This window comes from Pteronotus mesoamericanus, unplaced genomic scaffold, assembly GCF_021234165.1.
Source record: "Pteronotus mesoamericanus isolate MK-2021 breed Mesoamerican mustached bat unplaced genomic scaffold, CSHL_Meso_final scaffold_125, whole genome shotgun sequence".
In the NCBI taxonomy this organism is placed as follows: Eukaryota; Metazoa; Chordata; class Mammalia; order Chiroptera; family Mormoopidae; genus Pteronotus; species Pteronotus mesoamericanus.
Window position 1 is genome coordinate 13,165,506 of NW_026555304.1, and position 10,306 is coordinate 13,175,811.

At 37.4% G+C, this 10,306-nt stretch overlaps 1 non-coding gene across 1 annotated transcript; it reads right to left on the reverse strand.

Moving 5' to 3' along the window:
- Positions 1 to 9,961: 9,961 nt before the first annotated feature.
- On the reverse strand, positions 9,962 to 10,048 carry LOC129082395 (small nucleolar RNA SNORD35). The gene has a single exon (XR_008530413.1). It is a non-coding gene; the product is annotated as a small nucleolar RNA SNORD35 (small nucleolar RNA).
- Positions 10,049 to 10,306: the final 258 nt, after the last annotated feature.

The window sequence follows — 10,306 nt, forward strand, 5'->3', positions numbered from 1 at the left end:
TATATCCAGCCTTATCAGAAATGATATTAAATATAAATAATTTAAACTCTAATAATAAACAGAATGTTTTTATTCTGTTACTGGCAGAATTTACTGAAAAATATGACCTAACTATGTACCATCAATAAGAGACTCAATTAATATCCAAAGACACAATAAAAGTGGGATAAATATATGTTTATATATATGCAAACTTAGAAAAAATAGATTCTTTTTTTTTAAATTAATTTATTTACTTTTTAAATACATTTGTCTCTGCCTTCCCCCCACCTCTTTCCCTTGCCCCCTCCCACCTTCCTTCCCTCAGCTCTTCCCCTTTGGTTTTGTCCATGAGTCCTTGCTATATGTTCCTTGACTTTCCCCTTCCCTTCCCTTTCCCTGCCCCCCCTTCCCTCTTGTCTCTGTTGATTTCTTTTCCTTTCAGTGTTGCTGGTCCTATTTTCCTTGCTTCTTTGCATTGTTGGTTACGTTCCGCTTATAGGTGAGATCATATGGTATTTGTCTTTCGCCCCCTGGCTCATTTTGGTTAGCATGATGCTCTCCAGTTCCATCCATGCTGTTGCAAAGTTTAGTACTTCTTTTTTTCTTTCTGCTGCGTAGTATTCCATTGTGTATATGTACCATAATTTTTTGATCCAATCATCTACTGATGGGCATTTAGGTTGCTTCCAACACTTGGCTATTGTAAATTGTGCTGCTATGAACATTGGGATGCATAGGTTCTTTTGTATTGGTGTTTTGGTGTTCTCAGGGTATAGTCCCAGCAAGGGAATCGCTGGATCAAAAGGCAGTTCCATTTTCATCTTTCTGAGGAAATTCCACACTGCTTTCCATAGTGGCTGCACCAGTCTGCATTCCCACCAACAGTGGACTAGGGTTCCCTTTTCTCCACAGCCTCGCCAGCACCTGTTGTTTGTGGATCTGTTTATGATGGCCATTCTGACCGGTGTGAGGTGGTACCTCATGGTGGTTTTGATCTGCATTTCTCTGATGGCTAGTGATGCCGAGCATCCTTTCAAATGTCTCTGGGCCCTCTGTATCTCCTCCTTGGAAAAGCGTCTGCCCAGGTCCTTTGCCCATTTTTTGATTGGATCGTTTGTCTTCTTGGAGAGGAGTCAAGTGACTTCTTTATATGTTTTGGAGATCACACCTCTATCTGATGTATCATTAGCGAATATATTTTCCCATAGGGTTGGCTCCCTTTTCATTTTGTTGATGTTTTCTTTAGCCGTGCAGAAGCTTCTTATTTTGATGAGGTCTCACTTGTTTATTCTTTCCTTTATGTCCCTTGCTTTAGGAGACATATCAGTGAAAAAATTGCTGCGTGGCATATCTGAGAGTTCCCTGCCAATGTTCTCCTCGAGGACTTTGATGGTGTTGCGACTTATATTTAAGTCTTTTATCCATCTTGAGTTTATTTTTGTGTATGGTGTCAGCTGATGATCCAATTTCAATTTTTTGCATGTAGCTGTCCAGCTCTCCCAACACCATTTGTTGAAGAGGCTGTTATTGCTCCATTTGATGCTTCTGCCCCCTTTGTCAAATATTAGATGTCCATAGAGACCTGGGCTTATTTCTGGGCTTTCTATTCTGTTCCACTGGTCTATGGGTCTGTTCTTGTGCCAGTACCAGATTGTTTTGAGTATAGTGGCTTTGTAGTAGAGTTTGATGTCCGGTATTGTGATCCCTCCTACTTTGTGTTTCTTTCTCAAAATTGCTGAGGCTATTCGGGGTCGTTTATGGTTCCATATAAATTTTTGAAATGTCTGTTCTATTTCTGTGAAATACGTCATTGGTATCATAATAGGGATTGTGTTGAATCTATAAATTGCTTTCGGTAGTATGGACATTTTGATGATATTAATTCTTCCAATCCGTGAACACAGTATATGCTTCGATTTATTTGTATCTTCCTTAATGTCCTTCTTCAATGTTGTATACTTTTCTGCTATACAGGTCTTTTACGTCCTTGTTAAGTTTATCCCTAGGTACTTTATTTTTCTTGTTCCTATAGCAAATGGTATATTTTTCCCTGATTTCTTCTTCTTCTATTGCATTGTTGGCATACAAAAACGCCTTCAATTTCTGAATGTTGACTTTGTATCCTGCTGTTTTGCCAAATTCACTTATTAGGTCGAGTAGTTTTTTGGAGGAGTCTATGGGGTTCTCCATGTACACTATCATGTCATCTGCAAACAATGATAGTTTTACTTCCTCCTTTCCAATTTGGATGCCTTTCATCTCTTTTTCTTGTCTGATCGCTGTGGCTAGGACTTCCATTACGATGTTGAAAAGAAGCGGTGAAAGCAGACATCCTTGCCGTTATCCAGATCTTAGTGGGAAAGCTTTCAGTTTTTGCCCGATTGAGTATGAGATTGGCTGTAGGTTTTTCTTCTATATGCCCTTATTACGTTGAGGAATGCTCCCTTAACTCCCACTTTGCTGGGTGTTTTTATCATAAATGGGTGCTGTATCTTATCAAATGCTTTCTCCACATCTATCGATACAATCATGTGGTTTTTGTCTTTTCTTTTGATTTATGTGGTGTATCACGTTTATTGATTTGCATATATTGAACCATCCCTGCAACCCTGGGATGAATCCCACTTGATCATGATGGATGATCTTTCTGAATGTATTGCTGGATGCGGTTTGCCAATATTTTGTTGAAGATTTTAGCATCTATGTTCATCAGCGATATTGGCCTGTAGTTTTCATTCTTTAGTCTTTTGGTTTTGGGATCAGGGTGATGCTGGTCTCATAGAAAGAGTCTGGGAGTCTTCCCTCTTCCAGGATTTTTTTTGGAAGAGAAGGACAGGGGTTAGCTCTTCCTTAAATGTTTTGTAAAATTCTCCTGGGAAACCGTCTGGTCCTGGGCTTTTGTGTGCTGGTAGTTTTTTTATTACCGCTTCAATTTCCCCAGCTGTTATAAGTCTGTTCAGGCTTTCTGCTTCTTCCTCATTCAGTGTTGGAAAGTTATATTTTTCTAGATTTTGTCCATTTCATCAAGGTTTTCAAATTTCTTGGCATATAATTGTTCATAATAGTTTCTTATGATCATTTGTATTTCTGTGGTATCAGTTGTAATTTCTCCACTTTCATTTCTGATATTATTAATTTGGGTCCTCTCCTTTTTGTCTTGATGAGTCTGCTTAAAGGCTTGTCAATTTCATTAATCTTTTCAAAGAACAACCTCCTGGATTGGTTGATACTTTGAATTGTTCTTTTAGTCTCTATGTCATTCAATTCTTGTCTGATCTTGACTATTTCCTTCCTTGTACTTGCTCTGGGATTTGTTTGTTGTTGTTTCTCCAGTTCTCGAAGCTGTAGCATTAGGTCATTTATATGAAATGTTTCTATATTTTATAGGTAGGCCTGTATTGCTATGAACTTCCCTCTCAGGACTGCCTTTGCTGTGTCCCATAGGTTTTGGACTATTGTTTCTCCATTTCCATTTGTTTCCAGAAACTTTTGATTTCTTTCTTATCACATTATTGACCGATTCATTGTTTAAGGCAAGTTGTTCAGTCTCCATGAGTTTGCATGTTTTTGAAGTTTTTTCCTTGAGGTTGATTTCTAGTTTCAAGGCCTTGTGGTCTGAGAAAAAGTCTGTTATTATTTCAATTTTCCTGAATTTGCTGAGGCTTGTTTTGTGTCCTATCATGTGGTCTATCTTTGGAAAACTGTTCCATGAGCATTTGAAAAGACTGTGTATTTTGCTTCTTTGGGATGATACGGTTCTATATATGTCAATTAAGTGCATTTGATTTTTAGTGCTTCTTCAGCTCCACAATATCCTTATTGATGTTTTGTAAGGAAGATGTGTCAATTTTTGACAGCGGAGTGATAAAATCCCTCACTATCCGTATGTTTCTGTCTACATATTTCTTGAAGTCCTCCAAGATTTTCCTTATAAACTTGGTTGCTCCTCTATTGGTAGCATATAAGTTTACAATGTTTATGTCTTCTTGATGGATCCTTCCTTTAAGTATGATAAAAGTGCTCCTCTTGGGTCTCTCTTTATGGCCTTTGCTATGAACTACTTGCTGAACCCAGCTTTTTCTTCATGTCCATTTGCTTGGAATATTTTTTTTCCATCCCTTTACTTTCAATCTGTGTAGGTCTCTTGCTCTGAGGTGGGTCTCTTGCAGGCAGCGTATGTATGGGTCATGTTTTTTTATCCATTCAGCTACCCTATGTCTTTTGATTGGAGCATTTAGTCCATTTACATATAAAGTTATTATTGAGAGGTACTTACTCAGTTTTTCCCTTTGTACCTGTGTTCCTCTCTTTCTCACTTTTTTTCTTCACCTTAAACCAGTCTTCTTAGCATATCTTGCAGTGCTGGTTTGGTAGAGATGTTTTCTTTTAGCCTTCTTTTGTCTGGGAAACTCCTTATTTTGCCTCCTCTACTTTAACTGAGAGCCTTGATGGGTAGAGCAGCCTTGGTTGCAGGCCCCTGCTTTTCATTGCTTGGAATATTGTTTGCCATTCCCTTCTGGTCTGTAGTGTTTCTGTTAGAAGTCAGCTCCTAGCCATACCTAGGCTCCTTTATATGTTACTTTCTCCAGTTTCACCCTTGCGGCCTTTAGGATTCCTCTTCCTTTTTGACATTTGCCATTTTAGTGATGATACGTTTTGGACTGGGCCTCCTTGGGTTTCTCTTGAGTGGGACCCTCTGTGCCTCCTGGACCTTGTGTGACTTTTTCTCTGCTCACATTATGGATATTTTCTATCATTACTTTTTCAAACAAGTTCTCTATCCCTTCCTCATTCTCTTCTCCTTTTGGTATCCTTATTATACGGGTATTATTATGTTTCAGGTTGTCCTGCATTTCCCTAAATGCTTCTTCATTCTTTTTGAGCCTTTTTTCATTTTCTTGTTCTTTCTGGGAGTTTTTTTCTACCTTATCCTCCAGCTCACTGATTCGATCTTTTGCTTCATCCCTGCTCTTGATTCTTTCTACCGTGTTCTTCAATTCAGAAATTGTATTCATTTCTTCTTGCCTCTTATTCATGATATCTATGTCCTTTTTCATGCTGATATAGTTTGTAGTAAGTTCCTTGTAGTTTCTCTGCAGTTTTTGGTAATTCTCTTTTAGCTCACTGAGCTCACTGAGCTTCCTTAGACATGTTGTTTTGAACTCAATATCTGATAATTTACTTGCCTCTATTTCCTTTAGCTCTCGTTCCGGGGACTCCTCTTTTCCTTCGATTGGGGCAGTATTTCCTTGTCTTCCCATTATATATGAGACTCTTTGTTATTGCTTCTGCTCCTTAAATTGATCTGTTTATTTCCTGGCTTTTGCATAAACTTCTATGGTAGGAGATCACTGTTTTTTCTCCTTCTGGGTCTGCCTCTGATAATGTCAGCTGTTGACCCCTTCTGACCTTAGGCAGTGTTTTTGAGACTTCCAGGAATTTATGTCTCTGGCTGTCTCCTTCATCTGTTAATATAATCACTCTGCACTCTGCCCTCTGCAGTCAGGCTGAGTCCCTCCTGTGGGTGGGGTTATTGTGTCCTTTCATAGTGCTGCTGCTCAAGGGAATGGTCTGCCTTAGCAAGATGGCTGCTTTTGTACAGGGAATGAGTCAACACAGTGATCTCACTGGGTACTCCCTCAGTTCTCTCCCCAAAGCCTCCTTCCCCAGGCTCTCCTTAGACATCTATAACCCACTATGTCCCCACCTTTGCCCAAGCCCAGGTTATTGTCTGCAAAGAAAAATTTATGCGTTGGCCCTTTAAATAGCTCTTTGCATCTTCAGACTCCTGTCTCTGGCAGAGAGCAACCCTGCTGTTTTTTGCTGCTGGCTCTTATCTATGTACTTTTTGAGCTCTGGTGCTGTATGCTGGATATACCTCTCTGTGGTTCAGACCCCACTCTTTTCAGGGGGATCCAACTGGCTGTTTCAGTATCCCTCTGGTGCTGCTGCCTATGGGAGTCTTCTTAAGTCTCTACCATACTCTTCATCATTTAGGTTGTGCTAAAGCTGATTCCTTTGTTTGTCCGAAGTTATAAGGCTCCTCTCTTGCTATTGTTCAGTTGTTTGTTTCAGGTGATTTTTCCACAATTTATTTGTTATTTCAGATTCTTCTTGGGAGGAGGTCAGTTTGACTTCCATTCACTCCTCTGACATCTTGAAGCTTCTGGGAAAGATTTCTAAATAACAGCAAGAATGAGGTCTGGAATCAAAAGTTTGACTTAAGCACAGGTAGGTTAACATGAATCTACATGTATCAGGAAGAAAAGGTGTTTTTCTGGCAGAATGATTTATTGCTTCTCTCCCAGATTGCTGCAATTATTTAATATAAGTATAAATGACAAGCATGTATTAATATCTATGGCTATCCATATCTATATCTACATATGGTGCTGTTCACTAATTAGATATATCACCTAAATAAGGCTTACTGTTTCAGGAAATTAAAAGTTGGAGTGTTTCTTCACTTATAAAAGCTATATCCTTATGTTAGTTTTATTTTAAACAGCCAATTAGACAATGTTTAGAAATCTTACAGAATACACAAGAGATTTTTGTGGCTATACTTTCAAAAATTCTTTAACTATATTTTTGTTAAGTGACCATTTTTTTTCTCCTTCAAAAAGAATATTTTTCAAATTCCAGATAAGTTTAACAAGGGAGTTAAAATTTTAATGACAAATCCATGAATCTGCTTTTATTTTCATTATTAAATTTTTCATTATTAAAGTTTTTAAAGTAAAATTAAAATTTATCAGAAACAAATTCACTGTCATAGTTTTCATATTCTTAGACAAAACACAAATATAACCAAAATCAGTTTTATATATACCATACTCTGAGACCATGAGCAAATCCGATTCTTAGTATTGATTTGAATATATTTAACACTACTAAACTACATTTAAACATAATTAAGATGGTTAAAAATCTTATGTATTAGTAGTGTAAAACTGACAAACAATAAAGCTGTAATTGGTCATTTTCAGATAGCATATTATTTGTGGCCTTTTCTCTCCTGTTGGAAAACGTCCCATCTGGTTTCTGGAACCACAGCCTCACCGACAGGTGAGAGGGTCCCAAGGCTGGAGCTGAGCAAGACGGTCTTGGTAAAGTAGGCTACTGAGGAGACAATATCTGTCCCTCATATCACCCTGCTTGGCCCTGGAGGATGACTGGTTAGTTAATGACAGATAAGACCCCTTGATTAAGGGGAAACCTAACACAGCACAACTGTAATGGGCATCAGGGAAAGACGTGGGGGTCATGGAGAAACAGCAGAAAGACCCTCAACCCTCGGCTCTAATAGCCAGGGTCTCATTCTATCTGAAAGAAGTCTCCTTATCTCCTGGATGCTCTGCCTTCCCCCTTCCTGGCTCAGGTTTGGAACAATACTGGAGATAGCTCTAAACTGGATCTGGTGCTTCCCAGGGGAAATCAGGCCTAGAAGTAAATTCCTTGAAGCATGCTTTGTTTTTCCCTCAGAAGCTATAGCCAGATCATGCTGGGAAGGAAATTTACATTATTCACAGACCCTGACCCTACAACCTTTGGTGTTCTTATGTTTACGCTCTCATGTTTACTCATCTCCTCTAGGAGCCATGTAAATCCCATGTAAATCAGTGTGTTCCTGCCATTTGTTTTCTTCAAAACATCATCTATTCTCTGTAAACATTAACATACTGATGTAATGAGATCACCTATACATTCCTACCACCTAGTCCCATTGATAACACTTTCAATAAAAGCCATTTGTGCACAGGAGTTCGGGCCCTTCTCCCCTAGAAGGAAGAGCCATTCCCCTCTCCTGGCAGACCAAGAAGTGTCTGGAACAATTCATTTTATTTTCCCCCATCCATCATGACCCTGGGATGGGCTCTGCGGGATCAGAGCCCATGCTCCCTCTTCAGCTGGCCCCTGAACAGGGACCTGAAGAGTCCCACCTCACTTTACCATTACAAAACAGAATAAAGGCACTAATACAAAGTTACAGTATTAACTGCAACATGCTTAAACATTGTTGATTTTTATTTAGAAGGTAAATATGGGATGTGTATAATCACTCATGAAAATATACCGAATTTCTTTCTTTAGTCTATCAGACTTTAGTGTTTAGTTTGCTCATATTTTCAGGTGATTTTTGTAACATCACATGAACATAGTGAATGAATTCTATAAAGTTATTTTGAGGTGAAAGTGTGGGCTGAGTAACAGCTGTAATCTATCTACCTATCTATCCATCTATCTATCATCTATCTATCATCTTTCTATCTTTGATATTGATGATCATTATGGCATAGAAAGTAGGTTAATATTTCTTGCCTCTGCTCAGTATCAGACATGCATTATCTATTTTTGTTTTTACAATAACCTATGGAAAATCCTTATTACCTTCAGACAGATGACGGAATCAGATAGGGTCAGAAAATTCAATAAATGTATTATACCCTAAATAATGGTAGAGTCAAGATTCACAAGTAGGACTTGACACACAGCTCATACTCTCTCACATCACTCCTATTTTCCAAGTTGCATCAGATGATAGCCCAGAGTGAGAGAGCTCACGGCTGTATAAAATGAGGACATAGACAAAAACCAATGTTCAGAACATCAACACTCAGTGTAAATGTCCCTCTTTTCCTTCAAAGCAGACAACAGGTCAGGAATGAAGTTTACTTATGAGTGAGGAATATAGACAAAAAAGCCCAATAAAGTCTTTGAAAATTATCTCAAGGATAAGCCTCCTCTTATGGGAAGAACTACTTTCCCAAATGCAGTTGGGCTAGACTACTGCAGGTGATGGAAAGGAAGAAAGTTGGTGGGAGAAATGTTTCAGTAGTTGATAGACATCTGTGGACAAGATCATGATCATACATTTAGCAGTTTTGTAAACCTCTGTCACTTTCCACATTAGCTTTCTAGCTCAGTTGCTGCCATGGTCCAGAACATTTCAGCTTCCCACCTGGACAATTTATTCCTTCCTCTGTTAACTGTTACATACTTATTATGTGCCAGTCGCTGGTGATTCAATGATAATCTCTACGGACATGGTCCCTGCCCTCATGGTTTATAAGCTCTTCAGAGCTAGATATTGCAGATAGGTAAACAGAAGTTTGCAACACAGTGGGAAAATAAATTTTAGAAAAAAAAGCTACCTTACTTTAAGATTTGACTTTAGATGATTGGCATACAGTACAATATACAGATGATGTATCATAGAATTATACACTTGAAACATATATAATATTATTTACTATCATCACCCCAATACACTTAATTAAAATATTAAAAAGTATTTTTCAATTACAGTTGACATATATTAGTTCAAGCTGTAGGTATCTTACTTTTTCAGTAATGAAAGCAGATGGAATGCAGAGTAGTCTGTCTTCTCTGGGGATAGCCAAAACAAATAAACAAATAAACAAAAAACTAAGAAGGTTAAGTGTTGATTATAGTAAAGAAATATTATTTGTGACAACAACACATGATAGATACAAGATAATATGAGTACTATAAAGTAGTAGGATGATTAATTGAATGACAAATTAGTTGTCTTTAACAGTTATTAATTTTTATATAATTAATTTTGTAATATTATATCATAGGAAACAAAAGATATGGTACGCAATCTTTGTTCTCAAGGAGCTTCTACTTAATTTCATGAAGGAATTTTCAGCTTTGGTCATTGTAGATTTAGACATTGGAAATGATTCCTACAGGCATAGCCATTCCCTGTGGGCATGTGATCTGGACAATACATTGTGAAGGGGTGTGCTAACATAAGACCCTGCATGTTTAATTAAATGAAGCAAAGAATGTGTAATTCTCATAAAAATTACTCATCACATATTGACATGTGAAAATAAAAACGTATATAACAAAGAATACAATATGACCCAAGTTTTGTGACAAGTATCTTTTATTTTTTTATTTTTTTTAATTTTTCTTTTTTTTCCTTTTTCTTTTTCTTTTTTATTTTCTTCTGTCATCAGCCAAGCCATTGGCATTATCAGCAGCGCCCACAGCAGCATCCACAGACCATCGTGAGAAAGAGCCATCATCTGCCTACCTTTTAAATATATATTTATGCAAGGAAGAAATCCAGAAAGCCAGTAAATAAGTAATATTCATTGAAAATATAAATGAATGACCAAATGAATAAGAATATATCAATATTGATTTTCTTTGAGTATCAGAATTATTAATCATTTTTATTTTCTTCTGCTTTCTTTGTAGCCCAAATATTACATAATAAATATGTTTTTTATAATTTTAAAAATTAAATATGGTTTTAAAATATTCTTAAGGAGAGAATAGTCACAAA